General features: G+C 46.0%; 26 non-coding genes across 26 annotated transcripts; 14 read left to right on the plus strand and 12 right to left on the minus strand.

Moving 5' to 3' along the window:
- Window positions 1–1,272: 1,272 nt before the first annotated feature.
- Window positions 1,273–1,343, minus strand: TRNAG-GCC (transfer RNA glycine (anticodon GCC)). Its single transcript has one exon. It is a non-coding gene; the product is annotated as a tRNA-Gly (tRNA).
- Window positions 1,344–1,477: 134 nt separating this feature from the next.
- TRNAK-CUU (transfer RNA lysine (anticodon CUU)) lies at window positions 1,478–1,550 on the plus strand. Its single transcript has one exon. It is a non-coding gene; the product is annotated as a tRNA-Lys (tRNA).
- A 1,343-nt stretch (window positions 1,551–2,893) lies between these two features.
- Window positions 2,894–2,964, minus strand: TRNAG-GCC (transfer RNA glycine (anticodon GCC)). The gene has a single exon. It is a non-coding gene; the product is annotated as a tRNA-Gly (tRNA).
- Window positions 2,965–3,098: 134 nt separating this feature from the next.
- On the plus strand, window positions 3,099–3,171 carry TRNAK-CUU (transfer RNA lysine (anticodon CUU)). Its single transcript has one exon. It is a non-coding gene; the product is annotated as a tRNA-Lys (tRNA).
- A 1,343-nt stretch (window positions 3,172–4,514) lies between these two features.
- TRNAG-GCC (transfer RNA glycine (anticodon GCC)) lies at window positions 4,515–4,585 on the minus strand. Its single transcript has one exon. It is a non-coding gene; the product is annotated as a tRNA-Gly (tRNA).
- Window positions 4,586–4,719: 134 nt separating this feature from the next.
- TRNAK-CUU (transfer RNA lysine (anticodon CUU)) lies at window positions 4,720–4,792 on the plus strand. Its single transcript has one exon. It is a non-coding gene; the product is annotated as a tRNA-Lys (tRNA).
- A 1,343-nt stretch (window positions 4,793–6,135) lies between these two features.
- Window positions 6,136–6,206, minus strand: TRNAG-GCC (transfer RNA glycine (anticodon GCC)). Its single transcript has one exon. It is a non-coding gene; the product is annotated as a tRNA-Gly (tRNA).
- A 134-nt stretch (window positions 6,207–6,340) lies between these two features.
- Window positions 6,341–6,413, plus strand: TRNAK-CUU (transfer RNA lysine (anticodon CUU)). The gene has a single exon. It is a non-coding gene; the product is annotated as a tRNA-Lys (tRNA).
- A 1,343-nt stretch (window positions 6,414–7,756) lies between these two features.
- On the minus strand, window positions 7,757–7,827 carry TRNAG-GCC (transfer RNA glycine (anticodon GCC)). The gene has a single exon. It is a non-coding gene; the product is annotated as a tRNA-Gly (tRNA).
- Window positions 7,828–7,961: 134 nt separating this feature from the next.
- Window positions 7,962–8,034, plus strand: TRNAK-CUU (transfer RNA lysine (anticodon CUU)). The gene has a single exon. It is a non-coding gene; the product is annotated as a tRNA-Lys (tRNA).
- A 1,548-nt stretch (window positions 8,035–9,582) lies between these two features.
- TRNAK-CUU (transfer RNA lysine (anticodon CUU)) lies at window positions 9,583–9,655 on the plus strand. Its single transcript has one exon. It is a non-coding gene; the product is annotated as a tRNA-Lys (tRNA).
- Window positions 9,656–11,203: 1,548 nt separating this feature from the next.
- On the plus strand, window positions 11,204–11,276 carry TRNAK-CUU (transfer RNA lysine (anticodon CUU)). The gene has a single exon. It is a non-coding gene; the product is annotated as a tRNA-Lys (tRNA).
- A 1,343-nt stretch (window positions 11,277–12,619) lies between these two features.
- Window positions 12,620–12,690, minus strand: TRNAG-GCC (transfer RNA glycine (anticodon GCC)). Its single transcript has one exon. It is a non-coding gene; the product is annotated as a tRNA-Gly (tRNA).
- A 134-nt stretch (window positions 12,691–12,824) lies between these two features.
- Window positions 12,825–12,897, plus strand: TRNAK-CUU (transfer RNA lysine (anticodon CUU)). Its single transcript has one exon. It is a non-coding gene; the product is annotated as a tRNA-Lys (tRNA).
- A 1,343-nt stretch (window positions 12,898–14,240) lies between these two features.
- TRNAG-GCC (transfer RNA glycine (anticodon GCC)) lies at window positions 14,241–14,311 on the minus strand. The gene has a single exon. It is a non-coding gene; the product is annotated as a tRNA-Gly (tRNA).
- Window positions 14,312–14,445: 134 nt separating this feature from the next.
- Window positions 14,446–14,518, plus strand: TRNAK-CUU (transfer RNA lysine (anticodon CUU)). The gene has a single exon. It is a non-coding gene; the product is annotated as a tRNA-Lys (tRNA).
- Window positions 14,519–15,861: 1,343 nt separating this feature from the next.
- On the minus strand, window positions 15,862–15,932 carry TRNAG-GCC (transfer RNA glycine (anticodon GCC)). The gene has a single exon. It is a non-coding gene; the product is annotated as a tRNA-Gly (tRNA).
- Window positions 15,933–16,066: 134 nt separating this feature from the next.
- Window positions 16,067–16,139, plus strand: TRNAK-CUU (transfer RNA lysine (anticodon CUU)). Its single transcript has one exon. It is a non-coding gene; the product is annotated as a tRNA-Lys (tRNA).
- Window positions 16,140–17,481: 1,342 nt separating this feature from the next.
- TRNAG-GCC (transfer RNA glycine (anticodon GCC)) lies at window positions 17,482–17,552 on the minus strand. Its single transcript has one exon. It is a non-coding gene; the product is annotated as a tRNA-Gly (tRNA).
- A 134-nt stretch (window positions 17,553–17,686) lies between these two features.
- On the plus strand, window positions 17,687–17,759 carry TRNAK-CUU (transfer RNA lysine (anticodon CUU)). The gene has a single exon. It is a non-coding gene; the product is annotated as a tRNA-Lys (tRNA).
- Window positions 17,760–19,102: 1,343 nt separating this feature from the next.
- Window positions 19,103–19,173, minus strand: TRNAG-GCC (transfer RNA glycine (anticodon GCC)). The gene has a single exon. It is a non-coding gene; the product is annotated as a tRNA-Gly (tRNA).
- A 1,550-nt stretch (window positions 19,174–20,723) lies between these two features.
- TRNAG-GCC (transfer RNA glycine (anticodon GCC)) lies at window positions 20,724–20,794 on the minus strand. The gene has a single exon. It is a non-coding gene; the product is annotated as a tRNA-Gly (tRNA).
- A 134-nt stretch (window positions 20,795–20,928) lies between these two features.
- Window positions 20,929–21,001, plus strand: TRNAK-CUU (transfer RNA lysine (anticodon CUU)). The gene has a single exon. It is a non-coding gene; the product is annotated as a tRNA-Lys (tRNA).
- Window positions 21,002–22,344: 1,343 nt separating this feature from the next.
- Window positions 22,345–22,415, minus strand: TRNAG-GCC (transfer RNA glycine (anticodon GCC)). Its single transcript has one exon. It is a non-coding gene; the product is annotated as a tRNA-Gly (tRNA).
- A 134-nt stretch (window positions 22,416–22,549) lies between these two features.
- Window positions 22,550–22,622, plus strand: TRNAK-CUU (transfer RNA lysine (anticodon CUU)). Its single transcript has one exon. It is a non-coding gene; the product is annotated as a tRNA-Lys (tRNA).
- A 1,548-nt stretch (window positions 22,623–24,170) lies between these two features.
- TRNAK-CUU (transfer RNA lysine (anticodon CUU)) lies at window positions 24,171–24,243 on the plus strand. Its single transcript has one exon. It is a non-coding gene; the product is annotated as a tRNA-Lys (tRNA).
- The last annotated feature ends 1,015 nt before the right edge of the window (window positions 24,244–25,258 follow it).

The following is a 25,258-nucleotide window of genomic DNA, read 5'->3' on the forward strand; positions in this document are numbered from 1 at the left end:
TCACTTCCTCTTTCACATGCCACTCCCCACTCCCTTTGCTAACAAACGAAAATGTCATCTCAGCTTTCCCCTTCACTTTTACTCACACAACCTCTTTTAACAACTTTTCAGCAAAAGTGCTTCACCACCCCAAGAAAGAGAAAAACACTCCTTCTTACAATCTTACTCATCTTTCCTATACTACTTTTCTTATCTGCTTTTCCCAGATTTCCGTTGGCTTTACTCCAGTCCTTTTGTCAAGGAGAGACTTACAATCAATCACTTGACAAGGAACAACCACCTGAAAGATACTCATTCTCGTATGCCTGGTGCACACCATGCAATTCCCCATCAGATAGATGGGCCGATAGATCCTTTCCGACAGACACGATCGGATTTCCGTTCGGATTTCCGATCACTACTATGCAAATCCATCAGAAAAACGATCGGAAATCAGATCGGACCTGCCGGAAATCATCTGTTCGACCCATCTATCTGACAGGCATTGGTATGGTGTGTATTAGGCTTTGCACTCCAAAGGTGCTCACATAGCAGTATGAGGAGGGCACTCTGCACACGGCCTGAGATTTAGCTGAGAGGATTGAAAAAAAGGAAGTTGCTCTTTCCCTTAACTTGTTTTTAGATGAGGTACTTCCCAACAAAAGTTACAAACCAAAAAGCCTTTCAGTCCCGGCAAGCAAAAAAAGTGGTTGCTTTCATTTGACTTAAGTTTGTTACTACTTTTTTTTCTGTACTTTTAGTATGTTTTCTTAATTGCTAGGTGCTGGGAAAGCAAGTTGTAGGTAAGCTGACACAACATCTCAACATCTACTGTGAGAAAACTCAGGACAAAAGTAGAATGAATGAGGGCCTAGAGAGAACGCTCCAAATTTGAGCAAGGCCCTGAGTAGAGTGCAAAGACAACAAGGCAAAAAGTTGTAAAACAACACCAGATGAGCAGATGCTGCTGACTTGGCATTTCCGAGGCTTTTCTAGACAGTTAAAAAGAAGCCTAATAGGTGAGTACTGGAGAGGGAGAGATGCTGCACGTCACTGGCACTGCTAGAAGACATGCAAGGCCTTTGGGCACGCAAGTGTCCCAAGGCTGCTTTAACTTGTGTGTCTTAGAGTCATGTTTGCTGGGTACTAGGGTCCCTCTTCTCGACTGTCAACCAGCACTGTGGCCAAGTGCCACGGTGACTCTTGCAAATGTCCTTAAATGGCTTCTGGCCTGCAGAGATGTCTTAAGCTTGAGAAGTGCAAAGTGTGGAGGTGTGCCAAAATCCTAGCATTTGCATTGGCCGGGAATCGAACCCGGGCCTCCCGCGTGGCAGGCGAGAATTCTACCACTGAACCACCAATGCCTTGCCCTGTTGCTCGGTGCTGAAAAACGTGGCCAGCCAAATCAGGCCATACAAGATTGCCTTCTTCTGTGCGGATGGCAAAGGTGAGGCTGGCGCCATTTTGCAATTTTTGACATTTCAGCTCAAGCAAGCAAGCCCGGCTAGCTCAGTCGGTAGAGCATGAGACTCTTAATCTCAGGGTCGTGGGTTCGAGCCCCACGTTGGGCGATCAAAGCTTCTCCTTTTACTTTCTACTAGGCAGAGCTCCTCCAAAACGATTACAAACCATCACCAGGCCATCACTTCCTCTTTCACATGCCACTCCCCACTCCCTTTGCTAACAAACGAAAATGTCATCTCAGCTTTCCCCTTCACTTTTACTCACACAACCTCTTTTAACAACTTTTCAGCAAAAGTGCTTCACCACCCCAAGAAAGAGAAAAACACTCCTTCTTACAATCTTACTCATCTTTCCTATACTACTTTTCTTATCTGCTTTTCCCAGATTTCCGTTGGCTTTACTCCAGTCCTTTTGTCAAGGAGAGACTTACAATCAATCACTTGACAAGGAACAACCACCTGAAAGATACTCATTCTCGTATGCCTGGTGCACACCATGCAATTCCCCATCAGATAGATGGGCCGATAGATCCTTTCCGACAGACACGATCGGATTTCCGTTCGGATTTCCGATCACTACTATGCAAATCCATCAGAAAAACGATCGGAAATCAGATCGGACCTGCCGGAAATCATCTGTTCGACCCATCTATCTGACAGGCATTGGTATGGTGTGTATTAGGCTTTGCACTCCAAAGGTGCTCACATAGCAGTATGAGGAGGGCACTCTGCACACGGCCTGAGATTTAGCTGAGAGGATTGAAAAAAAGGAAGTTGCTCTTTCCCTTAACTTGTTTTTAGATGAGGTACTTCCCAACAAAAGTTACAAACCAAAAAGCCTTTCAGTCCCGGCAAGCAAAAAAAGTGGTTGCTTTCATTTGACTTAAGTTTGTTACTACTTTTTTTTCTGTACTTTTAGTATGTTTTCTTAATTGCTAGGTGCTGGGAAAGCAAGTTGTAGGTAAGCTGACACAACATCTCAACATCTACTGTGAGAAAACTCAGGACAAAAGTAGAATGAATGAGGGCCTAGAGAGAACGCTCCAAATTTGAGCAAGGCCCTGAGTAGAGTGCAAAGACAACAAGGCAAAAAGTTGTAAAACAACACCAGATGAGCAGATGCTGCTGACTTGGCATTTCCGAGGCTTTTCTAGACAGTTAAAAAGAAGCCTAATAGGTGAGTACTGGAGAGGGAGAGATGCTGCACGTCACTGGCACTGCTAGAAGACATGCAAGGCCTTTGGGCACGCAAGTGTCCCAAGGCTGCTTTAACTTGTGTGTCTTAGAGTCATGTTTGCTGGGTACTAGGGTCCCTCTTCTCGACTGTCAACCAGCACTGTGGCCAAGTGCCACGGTGACTCTTGCAAATGTCCTTAAATGGCTTCTGGCCTGCAGAGATGTCTTAAGCTTGAGAAGTGCAAAGTGTGGAGGTGTGCCAAAATCCTAGCATTTGCATTGGCCGGGAATCGAACCCGGGCCTCCCGCGTGGCAGGCGAGAATTCTACCACTGAACCACCAATGCCTTGCCCTGTTGCTCGGTGCTGAAAAACGTGGCCAGCCAAATCAGGCCATACAAGATTGCCTTCTTCTGTGCGGATGGCAAAGGTGAGGCTGGCGCCATTTTGCAATTTTTGACATTTCAGCTCAAGCAAGCAAGCCCGGCTAGCTCAGTCGGTAGAGCATGAGACTCTTAATCTCAGGGTCGTGGGTTCGAGCCCCACGTTGGGCGATCAAAGCTTCTCCTTTTACTTTCTACTAGGCAGAGCTCCTCCAAAACGATTACAAACCATCACCAGGCCATCACTTCCTCTTTCACATGCCACTCCCCACTCCCTTTGCTAACAAACGAAAATGTCATCTCAGCTTTCCCCTTCACTTTTACTCACACAACCTCTTTTAACAACTTTTCAGCAAAAGTGCTTCACCACCCCAAGAAAGAGAAAAACACTCCTTCTTACAATCTTACTCATCTTTCCTATACTACTTTTCTTATCTGCTTTTCCCAGATTTCCGTTGGCTTTACTCCAGTCCTTTTGTCAAGGAGAGACTTACAATCAATCACTTGACAAGGAACAACCACCTGAAAGATACTCATTCTCGTATGCCTGGTGCACACCATGCAATTCCCCATCAGATAGATGGGCCGATAGATCCTTTCCGACAGACACGATCGGATTTCCGTTCGGATTTCCGATCACTACTATGCAAATCCATCAGAAAAACGATCGGAAATCAGATCGGACCTGCCGGAAATCATCTGTTCGACCCATCTATCTGACAGGCATTGGTATGGTGTGTATTAGGCTTTGCACTCCAAAGGTGCTCACATAGCAGTATGAGGAGGGCACTCTGCACACGGCCTGAGATTTAGCTGAGAGGATTGAAAAAAAGGAAGTTGCTCTTTCCCTTAACTTGTTTTTAGATGAGGTACTTCCCAACAAAAGTTACAAACCAAAAAGCCTTTCAGTCCCGGCAAGCAAAAAAAGTGGTTGCTTTCATTTGACTTAAGTTTGTTACTACTTTTTTTTCTGTACTTTTAGTATGTTTTCTTAATTGCTAGGTGCTGGGAAAGCAAGTTGTAGGTAAGCTGACACAACATCTCAACATCTACTGTGAGAAAACTCAGGACAAAAGTAGAATGAATGAGGGCCTAGAGAGAACGCTCCAAATTTGAGCAAGGCCCTGAGTAGAGTGCAAAGACAACAAGGCAAAAAGTTGTAAAACAACACCAGATGAGCAGATGCTGCTGACTTGGCATTTCCGAGGCTTTTCTAGACAGTTAAAAAGAAGCCTAATAGGTGAGTACTGGAGAGGGAGAGATGCTGCACGTCACTGGCACTGCTAGAAGACATGCAAGGCCTTTGGGCACGCAAGTGTCCCAAGGCTGCTTTAACTTGTGTGTCTTAGAGTCATGTTTGCTGGGTACTAGGGTCCCTCTTCTCGACTGTCAGCCAGCACTGTGGCCAAGTGCCACGGTGACTCTTGCAAATGTCCTTAAATGGCTTCTGGCCTGCAGAGATGTCTTAAGCTTGAGAAGTGCAAAGTGTGGAGGTGTGCCAAAATCCTAGCATTTGCATTGGCCGGGAATCGAACCCAGGCCTCCCGCGTGGCAGGCGAGAATTCTACCACTGAACCACCAATGCCTTGCCCTGTTGCTCGGTGCTGAAAAACGTGGCCAGCCAAATCAGGCCATACAAGATTGCCTTCTTCTGTGCGGATGGCAAAGGTGAGGCTGGCGCCATTTTGCAATTTTTGACATTTCAGCTCAAGCAAGCAAGCCCGGCTAGCTCAGTCGGTAGAGCATGAGACTCTTAATCTCAGGGTCGTGGGTTCGAGCCCCACGTTGGGCGATCAAAGCTTCTCCTTTTACTTTCTACTAGGCAGAGCTCCTCCAAAACGATTACAAACCATCACCAGGCCATCACTTCCTCTTTCACATGCCACTCCCCACTCCCTTTGCTAACAAACGAAAATGTCATCTCAGCTTTCCCCTTCACTTTTACTCACACAACCTCTTTTAACAACTTTTCAGCAAAAGTGCTTCACCACCCCAAGAAAGAGAAAAACACTCCTTCTTACAATCTTACTCATCTTTCCTATACTACTTTTCTTATCTGCTTTTCCCAGATTTCCGTTGGCTTTACTCCAGTCCTTTTGTCAAGGAGAGACTTACAATCAATCACTTGACAAGGAACAACCACCTGAAAGATACTCATTCTCGTATGCCTGGTGCACACCATGCAATTCCCCATCAGATAGATGGGCCGATAGATCCTTTCCGACAGACACGATCGGATTTCCGTTCGGATTTCCGATCACTACTATGCAAATCCATCAGAAAAACGATCGGAAATCAGATCGGACCTGCCGGAAATCATCTGTTCGACCCATCTATCTGACAGGCATTGGTATGGTGTGTATTAGGCTTTGCACTCCAAAGGTGCTCACATAGCAGTATGAGGAGGGCACTCTGCACACGGCCTGAGATTTAGCTGAGAGGATTGAAAAAAAGGAAGTTGCTCTTTCCCTTAACTTGTTTTTAGATGAGGTACTTCCCAACAAAAGTTACAAACCAAAAAGCCTTTCAGTCCCGGCAAGCAAAAAAAGTGGTTGCTTTCATTTGACTTAAGTTTGTTACTACTTTTTTTTCTGTACTTTTAGTATGTTTTCTTAATTGCTAGGTGCTGGGAAAGCAAGTTGTAGGTAAGCTGACACAACATCTCAACATCTACTGTGAGAAAACTCAGGACAAAAGTAGAATGAATGAGGGCCTAGAGAGAACGCTCCAAATTTGAGCAAGGCCCTGAGTAGAGTGCAAAGACAACAAGGCAAAAAGTTGTAAAACAACACCAGATGAGCAGATGCTGCTGACTTGGCATTTCCGAGGCTTTTCTAGACAGTTAAAAAGAAGCCTAATAGGTGAGTACTGGAGAGGGAGAGATGCTGCACGTCACTGGCACTGCTAGAAGACATGCAAGGCCTTTGGGCACGCAAGTGTCCCAAGGCTGCTTTAACTTGTGTGTCTTAGAGTCATGTTTGCTGGGTACTAGGGTCCCTCTTCTCGACTGTCAGCCAGCACTGTGGCCAAGTGCCACGGTGACTCTTGCAAATGTCCTTAAATGGCTTCTGGCCTGCAGAGATGTCTTAAGCTTGAGAAGTGCAAAGTGTGGAGGTGTGCCAAAATCCTAGCATTTGCATTGGCCGGGAATCGAACCCGGGCCTCCCGCGTGGCAGGCGAGAATTCTACCACTGAACCACCAATGCCTTGCCCTGTTGCTCGGTGCTGAAAAACGTGGCCAGCCAAATCAGGCCATACAAGATTGCCTTCTTCTGTGCGGATGGCAAAGGTGAGGCTGGCGCCATTTTGCAATTTTTGACATTTCAGCTCAAGCAAGCAAGCCCGGCTAGCTCAGTCGGTAGAGCATGAGACTCTTAATCTCAGGGTCGTGGGTTCGAGCCCCACGTTGGGCGATCAAAGCTTCTCCTTTTACTTTCTACTAGGCAGAGCTCCTCCAAAACGATTACAAACCATCACCAGGCCATCACTTCCTCTTTCACATGCCACTCCCCACTCCCTTTGCTAACAAACGAAAATGTCATCTCAGCTTTCCCCTTCACTTTTACTCACACAACCTCTTTTAACAACTTTTCAGCAAAAGTGCTTCACCACCCCAAGAAAGAGAAAAACACTCCTTCTTACAATCTTACTCATCTTTCCTATACTACTTTTCTTATCTGCTTTTCCCAGATTTCCGTTGGCTTTACTCCAGTCCTTTTGTCAAGGAGAGACTTACAATCAATCACTTGACAAGGAACAACCACCTGAAAGATACTCATTCTCGTATGCCTGGTGCACACCATGCAATTCCCCATCAGATAGATGGGCCGATAGATCCTTTCCGACAGACACGATCGGATTTCCGTTCGGATTTCCGATCACTACTATGCAAATCCATCAGAAAAACGATCGGAAATCAGATCGGACCTGCCGGAAATCATCTGTTCGACCCATCTATCTGACAGGCATTGGTATGGTGTGTATTAGGCTTTGCACTCCAAAGGTGCTCACATAGCAGTATGAGGAGGGCACTCTGCACACGGCCTGAGATTTAGCTGAGAGGATTGAAAAAAAGGAAGTTGCTCTTTCCCTTAACTTGTTTTTAGATGAGGTACTTCCCAACAAAAGTTACAAACCAAAAAGCCTTTCAGTCCCGGCAAGCAAAAAAAGTGGTTGCTTTCATTTGACTTAAGTTTGTTACTACTTTTTTTTCTGTACTTTTAGTATGTTTTCTTAATTGCTAGGTGCTGGGAAAGCAAGTTGTAGGTAAGCTGACACAACATCTCAACATCTACTGTGAGAAAACTCAGGACAAAAGTAGAATGAATGAGGGCCTAGAGAGAACGCTCCAAATTTGAGCAAGGCCCTGAGTAGAGTGCAAAGACAACAAGGCAAAAAGTTGTAAAACAACACCAGATGAGCAGATGCTGCTGACTTGGCATTTCCGAGGCTTTTCTAGACAGTTAAAAAGAAGCCTAATAGGTGAGTACTGGAGAGGGAGAGATGCTGCACGTCACTGGCACTGCTAGAAGACATGCAAGGCCTTTGGGCACGCAAGTGTCCCAAGGCTGCTTTAACTTGTGTGTCTTAGAGTCATGTTTGCTGGGTACTAGGGTCCCTCTTCTCGACTGTCAACCAGCACTGTGGCCAAGTGCCACGGTGACTCTTGCAAATGTCCTTAAATGGCTTCTGGCCTGCAGAGATGTCTTAAGCTTGAGAAGTGCAAAGTGTGGAGGTGTGCCAAAATCCTAGCATTTGCATTGGCCGGGAATCGAACCCGGGCCTCCCGCGTGGCAGGCGAGAATTCTACCACTGAACCACCAATGCCTTGCCCTGTTGCTCGGTGCTGAAAAACGTGGCCAGCCAAATCAGGCCATACAAGATTGCCTTCTTCTGTGCGGATGGCAAAGGTGAGGCTGGCGCCATTTTGCAATTTTTGACATTTCAGCTCAAGCAAGCAAGCCCGGCTAGCTCAGTCGGTAGAGCATGAGACTCTTAATCTCAGGGTCGTGGGTTCGAGCCCCACGTTGGGCGATCAAAGCTTCTCCTTTTACTTTCTACTAGGCAGAGCTCCTCCAAAACGATTACAAACCATCACCAGGCCATCACTTCCTCTTTCACATGCCACTCCCCACTCCCTTTGCTAACAAACGAAAATGTCATCTCAGCTTTCCCCTTCACTTTTACTCACACAACCTCTTTTAACAACTTTTCAGCAAAAGTGCTTCACCACCCCAAGAAAGAGAAAAACACTCCTTCTTACAATCTTACTCATCTTTCCTATACTACTTTTCTTATCTGCTTTTCCCAGATTTCCGTTGGCTTTACTCCAGTCCTTTTGTCAAGGAGAGACTTACAATCAATCACTTGACAAGGAACAACCACCTGAAAGATACTCATTCTCGTATGCCTGGTGCACACCATGCAATTCCCCATCAGATAGATGGGCCGATAGATCCTTTCCGACAGACACGATCGGATTTCCGTTCGGATTTCCGATCACTACTATGCAAATCCATCAGAAAAACGATCGGAAATCAGATCGGACCTGCCGGAAATCATCTGTTCGACCCATCTATCTGACAGGCATTGGTATGGTGTGTATTAGGCTTTGCACTCCAAAGGTGCTCACATAGCAGTATGAGGAGGGCACTCTGCACACGGCCTGAGATTTAGCTGAGAGGATTGAAAAAAAGGAAGTTGCTCTTTCCCTTAACTTGTTTTTAGATGAGGTACTTCCCAACAAAAGTTACAAACCAAAAAGCCTTTCAGTCCCGGCAAGCAAAAAAAGTGGTTGCTTTCATTTGACTTAAGTTTGTTACTACTTTTTTTTCTGTACTTTTAGTATGTTTTCTTAATTGCTAGGTGCTGGGAAAGCAAGTTGTAGGTAAGCTGACACAACATCTCAACATCTACTGTGAGAAAACTCAGGACAAAAGTAGAATGAATGAGGGCCTAGAGAGAACGCTCCAAATTTGAGCAAGGCCCTGAGTAGAGTGCAAAGACAACAAGGCAAAAAGTTGTAAAACAACACCAGATGAGCAGATGCTGCTGACTTGGCATTTCCGAGGCTTTTCTAGACAGTTAAAAAGAAGCCTAATAGGTGAGTACTGGAGAGGGAGAGATGCTGCACGTCACTGGCACTGCTAGAAGACATGCAAGGCCTTTGGGCACGCAAGTGTCCCAAGGCTGCTTTAACTTGTGTGTCTTAGAGTCATGTTTGCTGGGTACTAGGGTCCCTCTTCTCGACTGTCAGCCAGCACTGTGGCCAAGTGCCACGGTGACTCTTGCAAATGTCCTTAAATGGCTTCTGGCCTGCAGAGATGTCTTAAGCTTGAGAAGTGCAAAGTGTGGAGGTGTGCCAAAATCCTAGCATTTGCATTGGCCAGGAATCGAACCCAGGCCTCCCGCGTGGCAGGCGAGAATTCTACCACTGAACCACCAATGCCTTGCCCTGTTGCTCGGTGCTGAAAAACGTGGCCAGCCAAATCAGGCCATACAAGATTGCCTTCTTCTGTGCGGATGGCAAAGGTGAGGCTGGCGCCATTTTGCAATTTTTGACATTTCAGCTCAAGCAAGCAAGCCCGGCTAGCTCAGTCGGTAGAGCATGAGACTCTTAATCTCAGGGTCGTGGGTTCGAGCCCCACGTTGGGCGATCAAAGCTTCTCCTTTTACTTTCTACTAGGCAGAGCTCCTCCAAAACGATTACAAACCATCACCAGGCCATCACTTCCTCTTTCACATGCCACTCCCCACTCCCTTTGCTAACAAACGAAAATGTCATCTCAGCTTTCCCCTTCACTTTTACTCACACAACCTCTTTTAACAACTTTTCAGCAAAAGTGCTTCACCACCCCAAGAAAGAGAAAAACACTCCTTCTTACAATCTTACTCATCTTTCCTATACTACTTTTCTTATCTGCTTTTCCCAGATTTCCGTTGGCTTTACTCCAGTCCTTTTGTCAAGGAGAGACTTACAATCAATCACTTGACAAGGAACAACCACCTGAAAGATACTCATTCTCGTATGCCTGGTGCACACCATGCAATTCCCCATCAGATAGATGGGCCGATAGATCCTTTCCGACAGACACGATCGGATTTCCGTTCGGATTTCCGATCACTACTATGCAAATCCATCAGAAAAACGATCGGAAATCAGATCGGACCTGCCGGAAATCATCTGTTCGACCCATCTATCTGACAGGCATTGGTATGGTGTGTATTAGGCTTTGCACTCCAAAGGTGCTCACATAGCAGTATGAGGAGGGCACTCTGCACACGGCCTGAGATTTAGCTGAGAGGATTGAAAAAAAGGAAGTTGCTCTTTCCCTTAACTTGTTTTTAGATGAGGTACTTCCCAACAAAAGTTACAAACCAAAAAGCCTTTCAGTCCCGGCAAGCAAAAAAAGTGGTTGCTTTCATTTGACTTAAGTTTGTTACTACTTTTTTTTCTGTACTTTTAGTATGTTTTCTTAATTGCTAGGTGCTGGGAAAGCAAGTTGTAGGTAAGCTGACACAACATCTCAACATCTACTGTGAGAAAACTCAGGACAAAAGTAGAATGAATGAGGGCCTAGAGAGAACGCTCCAAATTTGAGCAAGGCCCTGAGTAGAGTGCAAAGACAACAAGGCAAAAAGTTGTAAAACAACACCAGATGAGCAGATGCTGCTGACTTGGCATTTCCGAGGCTTTTCTAGACAGTTAAAAAGAAGCCTAATAGGTGAGTACTGGAGAGGGAGAGATGCTGCACGTCACTGGCACTGCTAGAAGACATGCAAGGCCTTTGGGCACGCAAGTGTCCCAAGGCTGCTTTAACTTGTGTGTCTTAGAGTCATGTTTGCTGGGTACTAGGGTCCCTCTTCTCGACTGTCAGCCAGCACTGTGGCCAAGTGCCACGGTGACTCTTGCAAATGTCCTTAAATGGCTTCTGGCCTGCAGAGATGTCTTAAGCTTGAGAAGTGCAAAGTGTGGAGGTGTGCCAAAATCCTAGCATTTGCATTGGCCAGAAATCGAACCCGGGCCTCCCGCGTGGCAGGCGAGAATTCTACCACTGAACCACCAATGCCTTGCCCTGTTGCTCGGTGCTGAAAAACGTGGCCAGCCAAATCAGGCCATACAAGATTGCCTTCTTCTGTGCGGATGGCAAAGGTGAGGCTGGCGCCATTTTGCAATTTTTGACATTTCAGCTCAAGCAAGCAAGCCCGGCTAGCTCAGTCGGTAGAGCATGAGACTCTTAATCTCAGGGTCGTGGGTTCGAGCCCCACGTTGGGCGATCAAAGCTTCTCCTTTTACTTTCTACTAGGCAGAGCTCCTCCAAAACGATTACAAACCATCACCAGGCCATCACTTCCTCTTTCACATGCCACTCCCCACTCCCTTTGCTAACAAACGAAAATGTCATCTCAGCTTTCCCCTTCACTTTTACTCACACAACCTCTTTTAACAACTTTTCAGCAAAAGTGCTTCACCACCCCAAGAAAGAGAAAAACACTCCTTCTTACAATCTTACTCATCTTTCCTATACTACTTTTCTTATCTGCTTTTCCCAGATTTCCGTTGGCTTTACTCCAGTCCTTTTGTCAAGGAGAGACTTACAATCAATCACTTGACAAGGAACAACCACCTGAAAGATACTCATTCTCGTATGCCTGGTGCACACCATGCAATTCCCCATCAGATAGATGGGCCGATAGATCCTTTCCGACAGACACGATCGGATTTCCGTTCGGATTTCCGATCACTACTATGCAAATCCATCAGAAAAACGATCGGAAATCAGATCGGACCTGCCGGAAATCATCTGTTCGACCCATCTATCTGACAGGCATTGGTATGGTGTGTATTAGGCTTTGCACTCCAAAGGTGCTCACATAGCAGTATGAGGAGGGCACTCTGCACACGGCCTGAGATTTAGCTGAGAGGATTGAAAAAAAGGAAGTTGCTCTTTCCCTTAACTTGTTTTTAGATGAGGTACTTCCCAACAAAAGTTACAAACCAAAAAGCCTTTCAGTCCCGGCAAGCAAAAAAAGTGGTTGCTTTCATTTGACTTAAGTTTGTTACTACTTTTTTTTCTGTACTTTTAGTATGTTTTCTTAATTGCTAGGTGCTGGGAAAGCAAGTTGTAGGTAAGCTGACACAACATCTCAACATCTACTGTGAGAAAACTCAGGACAAAAGTAGAATGAATGAGGGCCTAGAGAGAACGCTCCAAATTTGAGCAAGGCCCTGAGTAGAGTGCAAAGACAACAAGGCAAAAAGTTGTAAAACAACACCAGGTGAGCAGATGCTGCTGACTTGGCATTTCCGAGGCTTTTCTAGACAGTTAAAAAGAAGCCTAATAGGTGAGTACTGGAGAGGGAGAGATTCTGCACGTCACTGGCACTGCTAGAAGACATGCAAGGCCTTTGGGCACGCAAGTGTCCCAAGGCTGCTTTAACTTGTGTGTCTTAGAGTCATGTTTGCTGGGTACTAGGGTCCCTCTTCTCGACTGTCAGCCAGCACTGTGGCCAAGTGCCACGGTGACTCTTGCAAATGTCCTTAAATGGCTTCTGGCCTGCAGAGATGTCTTAAGCTTGAGAAGTGCAAAGTGTGGAGGTGTGCCAAAATCCTAGCATTTGCATTGGCCGGGAATCGAACCCAGGCCTCCCGCGTGGCAGGCGAGAATTCTACCACTGAACCACCAATGCCTTGCCCTGTTGCTCGGTGCTGAAAAACGTGGCCAGCCAAATCAGGCCATACAAGATTGCCTTCTTCTGTGCGGATGGCAAAGGTGAGGCTGGCGCCATTTTGCAATTTTTGACATTTCAGCTCAAGCAAGCAAGCCCGGCTAGCTCAGTCGGTAGAGCATGAGACTCTTAATCTCAGGGTCGTGGGTTCGAGCCCCACGTTGGGCGATCAAAGCTTCTCCTTTTACTTTCTACTAGGCAGAGCTCCTCCAAAACGATTACAAACCATCACCAGGCCATCACTTCCTCTTTCACATGCCACTCCCCACTCCCTTTGCTAACAAACGAAAATGTCATCTCAGCTTTCCCCTTCACTTTTACTCACACAACCTCTTTTAACAACTTTTCAGCAAAAGTGCTTCACCACCCCAAGAAAGAGAAAAACACTCCTTCTTACAATCTTACTCATCTTTCCTATACTACTTTTCTTATCTGCTTTTCCCAGATTTCCGTTGGCTTTACTCCAGTCCTTTTGTCAAGGAGAGACTTACAATCAATCACTTGACAAGGAACAACCACCTGAAAGATACTCATTCTCGTATGCCTGGTGCACACCATGCAATTCCCCATCAGATAGATGGGACGATAGATCCTTTCCGACAGACACGATCGGATTTCCGTTCGGATTTCCGATCACTACTATGCAAATCCATCAGAAAAACGATCGGAAATCAGATCGGACCTGCCGGAAATCATCTGTTCGACCCATCTATCTGACAGGCATTGGTATGGTGTGTATTAGGCTTTGCACTCCAAAGGTGCTCACATAGCAGTATGAGGAGGGCACTCTGCACACGGCCTGAGATTTAGCTGAGAGGATTGAAAAAAAGGAAGTTGCTCTTTCCCTTAACTTGTTTTTAGATGAGGTACTTCCCAACAAAAGTTACAAACCAAAAAGCCTTTCAGTCCCGGCAAGCAAAAAAAGTGGTTGCTTTCATTTGACTTAAGTTTGTTACTACTTTTTTTTCTGTACTTTTAGTATGTTTTCTTAATTGCTAGGTGCTGGGAAAGCAAGTTGTAGGTAAGCTGACACAACATCTCAACATCTACTGTGAGAAAACTCAGGACAAAAGTAGAATGAATGAGGGCCTAGAGAGAACGCTCCAAATTTGAGCAAGGCCCTGAGTAGAGTGCAAAGACAACAAGGCAAAAAGTTGTAAAACAACACCAGATGAGCAGATGCTGCTGACTTGGCATTTCCGAGGCTTTTCTAGACAGTTAAAAAGAAGCCTAATAGGTGAGTACTGGAGAGGGAGAGATGCTGCACGTCACTGGCACTGCTAGAAGACATGCAAGGCCTTTGGGCACGCAAGTGTCCCAAGGCTGCTTTAACTTGTGTGTCTTAGAGTCATGTTTGCTGGGTACTAGGGTCCCTCTTCTCGACTGTCAGCCAGCACTGTGGCCAAGTGCCACGGTGACTCTTGCAAATGTCCTTAAATGGCTTCTGGCCTGCAGAGATGTCTTAAGCTTGAGAAGTGCAAAGTGTGGAGGTGTGCCAAAATCCTAGCATTTGCATTGGCCGGGAATCGAACCCGGGCCTCCCGCGTGGCAGGCGAGAATTCTACCACTGAACCACCAATGCCTTGCCCTGTTGCTCGGTGCTGAAAAACGTGGCCAGCCAAATCAGGCCATACAAGATTGCCTTCTTCTGTGCGGATGGCAAAGGTGAGGCTGGCGCCATTTTGCAATTTTTGACATTTCAGCTCAAGCAAGCAAGCCCGGCTAGCTCAGTCGGTAGAGCATGAGACTCTTAATCTCAGGGTCGTGGGTTCGAGCCCCACGTTGGGCAATCAAAGCTTCTCCTTTTACTTTCTACTAGGCAGAGCTCCTCCAAAACGATTACAAACCATCACCAGGCCATCACTTCCTCTTTCACATGCCACTCCCCACTCCCTTTGCTAACAAACGAAAATGTCATCTCAGCTTTCCCCTTCACTTTTACTCACACAACCTCTTTTAACAACTTTTCAGCAAAAGTGCTTCACCACCCCAAGAAAGAGAAAAACACTCCTTCTTACAATCTTACTCATCTTTCCTATACTACTTTTCTTATCTGCTTTTCCCAGATTTCCGTTGGCTTTACTCCAGTCCTTTTGTCAAGGAGAGACTTACAATCAATCACTTGACAAGGAACAACCACCTGAAAGATACTCATTCTCGTATGCCTGGTGCACACCATGCAATTCCCCATCAGATAGATGGGCCGATAGATCCTTTCCGACAGACACGATCGGATTTCCGTTCGGATTTCCGATCACTACTATGCAAATCCATCAGAAAAACGATCGGAAATCAGATCGGACCTGCCGGAAATCATCTGTTCGACCCATCTATCTGACAGGCATTGGTATGGTGTGTATTAGGCTTTGCACTCCAAAGGTGCTCACATAGCAGTATGAGGAGGGCACTCTGCACACGGCCTGAGATTTAGCTGAGAGGATTGAAAAAAAGGAAGTTGCTCTTTCCCTTAACTTGTTTTTAGATGAGGTACTTCCCAACAAAAGTTACAAACCAAAAAGCCTTTCAGTCCCGGCAAGCAAAAAAAGGGGTTGCTTTCATTTGACTTAAGTTTGTTACTACTTTTTTTTCTGTACTTTTAGTATGTTTTCTTAATTGCTAGGTGCTGGGAAAGCAAGTTGTAGGTAAGCTGACACAACATCTCAACATCTACTGTGAGAAAACTCAGGACAAAAGTAGAATGAATGAGGGCCTAGAGAGAACGCTCCAAATTTGAGCAAGGCCCTGAGTAGAGTGCAAAGACAACAAGGCAAAAAGTTGTAAAACAACACCAGATGAGCAGATGCTGCTGACTTGGCATTTCCGAGGCTTTTCTAGACAGTTAAAAAGAAGCCTAATAGGTGAGTACTGGAGAGGGAGAGATGCTGCACGTCACTGGCACTGCTAGAAGACATGCAAGGCCTTTGGGCACGCAAGTGTCCCAAGGCTGCTTTAACTTGTGTGTCTTAGAGTCATGTTTGCTGGGTACTAGGGTCCCTCTTCTCGACTGTCAGCCAGCACTGTGGCCAAGTGCCACGGTGACTCTTGCAAATGTCCTTAAATGGCTTCTGGCCTGCAGAGATGTCTTAAGCTTGAGAAGTGCAAAGTGTGGAGGTGTGCCAAAATCCTAGCATTTGCATTGGCCGGGAATCGAACCCGGGCCTCCCGCGTGGCAGGCGAGAATTCTACCACTGAACCACCAATGCCTTGCCCTGTTGCTCGGTGCTGAAAAACGTGGCCAGCCAAATCAGGCCATACAAGATTGCCTTCTTCTGTGCGGATGGCAAAGGTGAGGCTGGCGCCATTTTGCAATTTTTGACATTTCAGCTCAAGCAAGCAAGCCCGGCTAGCTCAGTCGGTAGAGCATGAGACTCTTAATCTCAGGGTCGTGGGTTCGAGCCCCACGTTGGGCGATCAAAGCTTCTCCTTTTACTTTCTACTAGGCAGAGCTCCTCCAAAACGATTACAAACCATCACCAGGCCATCACTTCCTCTTTCACATGCCACTCCCCACTCCCTTTGCTAACAAACGAAAATGTCATCTCAGCTTTCCCCTTCACTTTTACTCACACAACCTCTTTTAACAACTTTTCAGCAAAAGTGCTTCACCACCCCAAGAAAGAGAAAAACACTCCTTCTTACAATCTTACTCATCTTTCCTATACTACTTTTCTTATCTGCTTTTCCCAGATTTCCGTTGGCTTTACTCCAGTCCTTTTGTCAAGGAGAGACTTACAATCAATCACTTGACAAGGAACAACCACCTGAAAGATACTCATTCTCGTATGCCTGGTGCACACCATGCAATTCCCCATCAGATAGATGGGCCGATAGATCCTTTCCGACAGACACGATCGGATTTCCGTTCGGATTTCCGATCACTACTATGCAAATCCATCAGAAAAACGATCGGAAATCAGATCGGACCTGCCGGAAATCATCTGTTCGACCCATCTATCTGACAGGCATTGGTATGGTGTGTATTAGGCTTTGCACTCCAAAGGTGCTCACATAGCAGTATGAGGAGGGCACTCTGCACACGGCCAGAGATTTAGCTGAGAGGATTGAAAAAAAGGAAGTTGCTCTTTCCCTTAACTTGTTTTTAGATGAGGTACTTCCCAACAAAAGTTACAAACCAAAAAGCCTTTCAGTCCCGGCAAGCAAAAAAAGTGGTTGCTTTCATTTGACTTAAGTTTGTTACTACTTTTTTTCTGTACTTTTAGTATGTTTTCTTAATTGCTAGGTGCTGGGAAAGCAAGTTGTAGGTAAGCTGACACAACATCTCAACATCTACTGTGAGAAAACTCAGGACAAAAGTAGAATGAATGAGGGCCTAGAGAGAACGCTCCAAATTTGAGCAAGGCCCTAAGTAGAGTGCAAAGACAACAAGGCAAAAAGTTGTAAAACAACACCAGATGAGCAGATGCTGCTGACTTGGCATTTCCGAGGCTTTTCTAGACAGTTAAAAAGAAGCCTAATAGGTGAGTACTGGAGAGGGAGAGATGCTGCACGTCACTGGCACTGCTAGAAGACATGCAAGGCCTTTGGGCACGCAAGTGTCCCAAGGCTGCTTTAACTTGTGTGTCTTAGAGTCATGTTTGCTGGGTACTAGGGTCCCTCTTCTCGACTGTCAGCCAGCACTGTGGCCAAGTGCCGCGGTGACTCTTGCAAATGTCCTTAAATGGCTTCTGGCCTGCAGAGATGTCTTAAGCTTGAGAAGTGCAAAGTGTGGAGGTGTGCCAAAATCCTAGCATTTGCATTGGCCGGGAATCGAACCCGGGCCTCCCACGTGGCAGGCGAGAATTCTACCACTGAACCACCAATGCCTTGCCCTGTTGCTCGGTGCTGAAAAACGTGGCCAGCCAAATCAGGCCATACAAGATTGCCTTCTTCTGTGCGGATGGCAAAGGTGAGGCTGGCGCCATTTTGCAATTTTTGACATTTCAGCTCAAGCAAGCAAGCCCGGCTAGCTCAGTCGGTAGAGCATGAGACTCTTAATCTCAGGGTCGTGGGTTCGAGCCCCACGTTGGGCGATCAAAGCTTCTCCTTTTACTTTCTACTAGGCAGAGCTCCTCCAAAACGATTACAAACCATCACCAGGCCATCACTTCCTCTTTCACATGCCACTCCCCACTCCCTTTGCTAACAAACGAAAATGTCATCTCAGCTTTCCCCTTCACTTTTACTCACACAACCTCTTTTAACAACTTTTCAGCAAAAGTGCTTCACCACCCCAAGAAAGAGAAAAACACTCCTTCTTACAATCTTACTCATCTTTCCTATACTACTTTTCTTATCTGCTTTTCCCAGATTTCCGTTGGCTTTACTCCAGTCCTTTTGTCAAGGAGAGACTTACAATCAATCACTTGACAAGGAACAACCACCTGAAAGATACTCATTCTCGTATGCCTGGTGCACACCATGCAATTCCCCATCAGATAGATGGGCCGATAGATCCTTTCCGACAGACACGATCGGATTTCCGTTCGGATTTCCGATCACTACTATGCAAATCCATCAGAAAAACGATCGGAAATCAGATCGGACCTGCCGGAAATCATCTGTTCGACCCATCTATCTGACAGGCATTGGTATGGTGTGTATTAGGCTTTGCACTCCAAAGGTGCTCACATAGCAGTATGAGGAGGGCACTCTGCACACGGCCTGAGATTTAGCTGAGAGGATTGAAAAAAAGGAAGTTGCTCTTTCCCTTAACTTGTTTTTAGATGAGGTACTTCCCAACAAAAGTTACAAACCAAAAAGCCTTTCAGTCCCGGCAAGCAAAAAAAGTGGTTGCTTTCATTTGACTTAAGTTTGTTACTACTTTTTTTTCTGTACTTTTAGTATGTTTTCTTAATTGCTAGGTGCTGGGAAAGCAAGTTGTAGGTAAGCTGACACAACATCTCAACATCTACTGTGAGAAAACTCAGGACAAAAGTAGAATGAATGAGGGCCTAGAGAGAACGCTCCAAATTTGAGCAAGGCCCTGAGTAGAGTGCAAAGACAACAAGGCAAAAAGTTGTAAAACAACACCAGATGAGCAGATGCTGCTGACTTGGCATTTCCGAGGCTTTTCTAGACAGTTAAAAAGAAGCCTAATAGGTGAGTACTGGAGAGGGAGAGATGCTGCACGTCACTGGCACTGCTAGAAGACATGCAAGGCCTTTGGGCACGCAAGTGTCCCAAGGCTGCTTTAACTTGTGTGTCTTAGAGTCATGTTTGCTGGGTACTAGGGTCCCTCTTCTCGACTGTCAGCCAGCACTGTGGCCAAGTGCCACGGTGACTCTTGCAAATGTCCTTAAATGGCTTCTGGCCTGCAGAGATGTCTTAAGCTTGAGAAGTGCAAAGTGTGGAGGTGTGCCAAAATCCTAGCATTTGCATTGGCCGGGAATCGAACCCGGGCCGCCCGCGTGGCAGGCGAGAATTCTACCACTGAACCACCAATGCCTTGCCCTGTTGCTCGGTGCTGAAAAACGTGGCCAGCCAAATCAGGCCATACAAGATTGCCTTCTTCTGTGCGGATGGCAAAGGTGAGGCTGGCGCCATTTTGCAATTTTTGACATTTCAGCTCAAGCAAGCAAGCCTGGCTAGCTCAGTCGGTAGAGCATGAGACTCTTAATCTCAGGGTCGTGGGTTCGAGCCCCATGTTGGGCGATCAAAGCTTCTCCTTTTACTTTCTACTAGGCAGAGCTCCTCCAAAACGATTACAAACCATCACCAGGCCATCACTTCCTCTTTCACATGCCACTCCCCACTCCCTTTGCTAACAAACGAAAATGTCATCTCAGCTTTCCCCTTCACTTTTACTCACACAACCTCTTTTAACAACTTTTCAGCAAAAGTGCTTCACCACCCCAAGAAAGAGAAAAAGACTCCTTCTTACAATCTTACTCATCTTTCCTATACTACTTTTCTTATCTGCTTTTCCCAGATTTCCGTTGGCTTTACTCCAGTCCTTTTGTCAAGGAGAGACTTACAATCAATCACTTGACAAGGAACAACCACCTGAAAGATACTCATTCTCGTATGCCTGGTGCACACCATGCAATTCCCCATCAGATAGATGGGCCGATAGATCTTTTCCGACAGACACGATCGGATTTCCGTTCGGATTTCCGATCACTACTATGCAAATCCATCAGAAAAACGATCGGAAATCAGATCGGACCTGCCGGAAATCATCTGTTCGACCCATCTATCTGACAGGCATTGGTATGGTGTGTATTAGGCTTTGCACTCCAAAGGTGCTCACATAGCAGTATGAGGAGGGCACTCTGCACACGGCCTGAGATTTAGCTGAGAGGATTGAAAAAAAGGAAGTTGCTCTTTCCCTTAACTTGTTTTTAGATGAGGTACTTCCCAACAAAAGTTACAAACCAAAAAGCCTTTCAGTCCCGGCAAGCAAAAAAAGTGGTTGCTTTCATTTGACTTAAGTTTGTTACTACTTTTTTTTCTGTACTTTTAGTATGTTTTCTTAATTGCTAGGTGCTGGGAAAGCAAGTTGTAGGTAAGCTGACACAACATCTCAACATCTACTGTGAGAAAACTCAGGACAAAAGTAGAATGAATGAGGGCCTAGAGAGAACGCTCCAAATTTGAGCAAGGCCCTGAGTAGAGTGCAAAGACAACAAGGCAAAAAGTTGTAAAACAACACCAGATGAGCAGATGCTGCTGACTTGGCATTTCCGAGGCTTTTCTAGACAGTTAAAAAGAAGCCTAATAGGTGAGTACTGGAGAGGGAGAGATGCTGCACGTCACTGGCACTGCTAGAAGACATGCAAGGCCTTTGGGCACGCAAGTGTCCCAAGGCTGCTTTAACTTGTGTGTCTTAGAGTCATGTTTGCTGGGTACTAGGGTCCCTCTTCTCGACTGTCAGCCAGCACTGTGGCCAAGTGCCACGGTGACTCTTGCAAATGTCCTTAAATGGCTTCTGGCCTGCAGAGATGTCTTAAGCTTGAGAAGTGCAAAGTGTGGAGGTGTGCCAAAATCCTAGCATTTGCATTGGCCGGGAATCGAACCCGGGCCTCCCGCGTGGCAGGCGAGAATTCTACCACTGAACCACCAATGCCTTGCCCTGTTGCTCGGTGCTGAAAAACGTGGCCAGCCAAATCAGGCCATACAAGATTGCCTTCTTCTGTGCGGATGGCAAAGGTGAGGCTGGCGCCATTTTGCAATTTTTGACATTTCAGCTCAAGCAAGCAAGCCCGGCTAGCTCAGTCGGTAGAGCATGAGACTCTTAATCTCAGGGTCGTGGGTTCGAGCCCCACGTTGGGCGATCAAAGCTTCTCCTTTTACTTTCTACTAGGCAGAGCTCCTCCAAAACGATTACAAACCATCACCAGGCCATCACTTCCTCTTTCACATGCCACTCCCCACTCCCTTTGCTAACAAACGAAAATGTCATCTCAGCTTTCCCCTTCACTTTTACTCACACAACCTCTTTTAACAACTTTTCAGCAAAAGTGCTTCACCACCCCAAGAAAGAGAAAAACACTCCTTCTTACAATCTTACTCATCTTTCCTATACTACTTTTCTTATCTGCTTTTCCCAGATTTCCGTTGGCTTTACTCCAGTCCTTTTGTCAAGGAGAGACTTACAATCAATCACTTGACAAGGAACAACCACCTGAAAGATACTCATTCTCGTATGCCTGGTGCACACCATGCAATTCCCCATCAGATAGATGGGCCGATAGATCCTTTCCGACAGACACGATCGGATTTCCGTTCGGATTTCCGATCACTACTATGCAAATCCATCAGAAAAACGATCGGAAATCAGATCGGACCTGCCGGAAATCATCTGTTCGACCCATCTATCTGACAGGCATTGGTATGGTGTGTATTAGGCTTTGCACTCCAAAGGTGCTCACATAGCAGTATGAGGAGGGCACTCTGCACACGGCCTGAGATTTAGCTGAGAGGATTGAAAAAAAGGAAGTTGCTCTTTCCCTTAACTTGTTTTTAGATGAGGTACTTCCCAACAAAAGTTACAAACCAAAAAGCCTTTCAGTCCCGGCAAGCAAAAAAAGTGGTTGCTTTCATTTGACTTAAGTTTGTTACTACTTTTTTTTCTGTACTTTTAGTATGTTTTCTTAATTGCTAGGTGCTGGGAAAGCAAGTTGTAGGTAAGCTGACACAACATCTCAACATCTACTGTGAGAAAACTCAGGACAAAAGTAGAATGAATGAGGGCCTAGAGAGAACGCTCCAAATTTGAGCAAGGCCCTGAGTAGAGTGCAAAGACAACAAGGCAAAAAGTTGTAAAACAACACCAGATGAGCAGATGCTGCTGACTTGGCATTTCCGAGGCTTTTCTAGACAGTTAAAAAGAAGCCTAATAGGTGAGTACTGGAGAGGGAGAGATGCTGCACGTCACTGGCACTGCTAGAAGACATGCAAGGCCTTTGGGCACGCAAGTGTCCCAAGGCTGCTTTAACTTGTGTGTCTTAGAGTCATGTTTGCTGGGTACTAGGGTCCCTCTTCTCGACTGTCAGCCAGCACTGTGGCCAAGTGCCACGGTGACTCTTGCAAATGTCCTTAAATGGCTTCTGGCCTGCAGAGATGTCTTAAGCTTGAGAAGTGCAAAGTGTGGAGGTGTGCCAAAATCCTAGCATTTGCATTGGCCGGGAATCGAACCCGGGTCTCCCGCGTGGCAGGCGAGAATTCTACCACTGAACCACCAATGCCTTGCCCTGTTGATCGGTGCTGAAAAACGTGGCCAGCCAAATCAGGCCATACAAGATTGCCTTCTTCTGTGCGGATGGCAAAGGTGAGGCTGACGCCATTTTGCAATTTTTGACATTTCAGCTCAAGCAAGCAAGCCCGGCTAGCTCAGTCGGTAGAGCATGAGACTCTTAATCTCAGGGTCGTGGGTTCGAGCCCCATGTTGGGCGATCAAAGCTTCTCCTTTTACTTTCTACTAGGCAGAGCTCCTCCAAAACGATTACAAACCATCACCAGGCCATCACTTCCTCTTTCACATGCCACTCCCCACTCCCTTTGCTAACAAACGAAAATGTCATCTCAGCTTTCCCCTTCACTTTTACTCACACAACCTCTTTTAACAACTTTTCAGCAAAAGTGCTTCACCACCCCAAGAAAGAGAAAAACACTCCTTCTTACAATCTTACTCATCTTTCCTATACTACTTTTCTTATCTGCTTTTCCCAGATTTCCGTTGGCTTTACTCCAGTCCTTTTGTCAAGGAGAGACTTACAATCAATCACTTGACAAGGAACAACCACCTGAAAGATACTCATTCTCGTATGCCTGGTGCACACCATGCAATTCCCCATCAGATAGATGGGCCGATAGATCCTTTCCGACAGACACGATCGGATTTCCGTTCGGATTTCCGATCACTACTATGCAAATCCATCAGAAAAACGATCGGAAATCAGATCGGACCTGCCGGAAATCATCTGTTCGACCCATCTATCTGACAGGCATTGGTATGGTGTGTATTAGGCTTTGCACTCCAAAGGTGCTCACATAGCAGTATGAGGAGGGCACTCTGCACACGGCCTGAGATTTAGCTGAGAGGATTGAAAAAAAGGAAGTTGCTCTTTCCCTTAACTTGTTTTTAGATGAGGTACTTCCCAACAAAAGTTACAAACCAAAAAGCCTTTCAGTCCCGGCAAGCAAAAAAAGTGGTTGCTTTCATTTGACTTAAGTTTGTTACTACTTTTTTTTCTGTACTTTTAGTATGTTTTCTTAATTGCTAGGTGCTGGGAAAGCAAGTTGTAGGTAAGCTGACACAACATCTCAACATCTACTGTGAGAAAACTCAGGACAAAAGTAGAATGAATGAGGGCCTAGAGAGAACGCTCCAAATTTGAGCAAGGCCCTGAGTAGAGTGCAAAGACAACAAGGCAAAAAGTTGTAAAACAACACCAGATGAGCAGATGCTGCTGACTTGGCATTTCCGAGGCTTTTCTAGACAGTTAAAAAGAAGCCTAATAGGTGAGTACTGGAGAGGGAGAGATGCTGCACGTCACTGGCACTGCTAGAAGACATGCAAGGCCTTTGGGCACGCAAGTGTCCCAAGGCTGCTTTAACTTGTGTGTCTTAGAGTCATGTTTGCTGGGTACTAGGGTCCCTCTTCTCGACTGTCAGCCAGCACTGTGGCCAAGTGCCACGGTGACTCTTGCAAATGTCCTTAAATGGCTTCTGGCCTGCAGAGATGTCTTAAGCTTGAGAAGTGCAAAGTGTGGAGGTGTGCCAAAATCCTAGCATTTGCATTGGCCGGGAATCGAACCCAGGCCTCCTGCGTGGCAGGCGAGAATTCTACCACTGAACCACCAATGCCTTGCCCTGTTGCTCGGTGCTGAAAAACGTGGCCAGCCAAATCAGGCCATACAAGATTGCCTTCTTCTGTGCGGATGGCAAAGGTGAGGCTGGCGCCATTTTGCAATTTTTGACATTTCAGCTCAAGCAAGCAAGCCCGGCTAGCTCAGTCGGTAGAGCATGAGACTCTTAATCTCAGGGTCGTGGGTTCGAGCCCCACGTTGGGCGATCAAAGCTTCTCCTTTTACTTTCTACTAAGCAGAGCTCCTCCAAAACGATTACAAACCATCACCAGGCCATCACTTCCTCTTTCACATGCCACTCCCCACTCCCTTTGCTAACAAACGAAAATGTCATCTCAGCTTTCCCCTTCACTTTTACTCACACAACCTCTTTTAACAACTTTTCAGCAAAAGTGCTTCACCACCCCAAGAAAGAGAAAAACACTCCTTCTTACAATCTTACTCATCTTTCCTATACTACTTTTCTTATCTGCTTTTCCCAGATTTCCGTTGGCTTTACTCCAGTCCTTTTGTCAAGGAGAGACTTACAATCAATCACTTGACAAGGAACAACCACCTGAAAGATACTCATTCTCGTATGCCTGGTGCACACCATGCAATTCCCCATCAGATAGATGGGCCGATAGATCCTTTCCGACAGACACGATCGGATTTCCGTTCGGATTTCCGATCACTACTATGCAAATCCATCAGAAAAACGATCGGAAATCAGATCGGACCTGCCGGAAATCATCTGTTCGACCCATCTATCTGACAGGCATTGGTATGGTGTGTATTAGGCTTTGCACTCCAAAGGTGCTCACATAGCAGTATGAGGAGGGCACTCTGCACACGGCCTGAGATTTAGCTGAGAGGATTGAAAAAAAGGAAGTTGCTCTTTCCCTTAACTTGTTTTTAGATGAGGTACTTCCCAACAAAAGTTACAAACCAAAAAGCCTTTCAGTCCCGGCAAGCAAAAAAAGTGGTTGCTTTCATTTGACTTAAGTTTGTTACTACTTTTTTTTTCTGTACTTTTAGTATGTTTTCTTAATTGCTAGGTGCTGGGAAAGCAAGTTGTAGGTAAGCTGACACAACATCTCAACATCTACTGTGAGAAAACTCAGGACAAAAGTAGAATGAATGAGGGCCTAGAGAGAACGCTCCAAATTTGAGCAAGGCCCTGAGTAGAGTGCAAAGACAACAAGGCAAAAAGTTGTAAAACAACACCAGATGAGCAGATG

This window comes from Hyperolius riggenbachi, chromosome 4 (genome assembly GCF_040937935.1).
Source record: "Hyperolius riggenbachi isolate aHypRig1 chromosome 4, aHypRig1.pri, whole genome shotgun sequence".
In the NCBI taxonomy this organism is placed as follows: Eukaryota; Metazoa; Chordata; class Amphibia; order Anura; family Hyperoliidae; genus Hyperolius; species Hyperolius riggenbachi.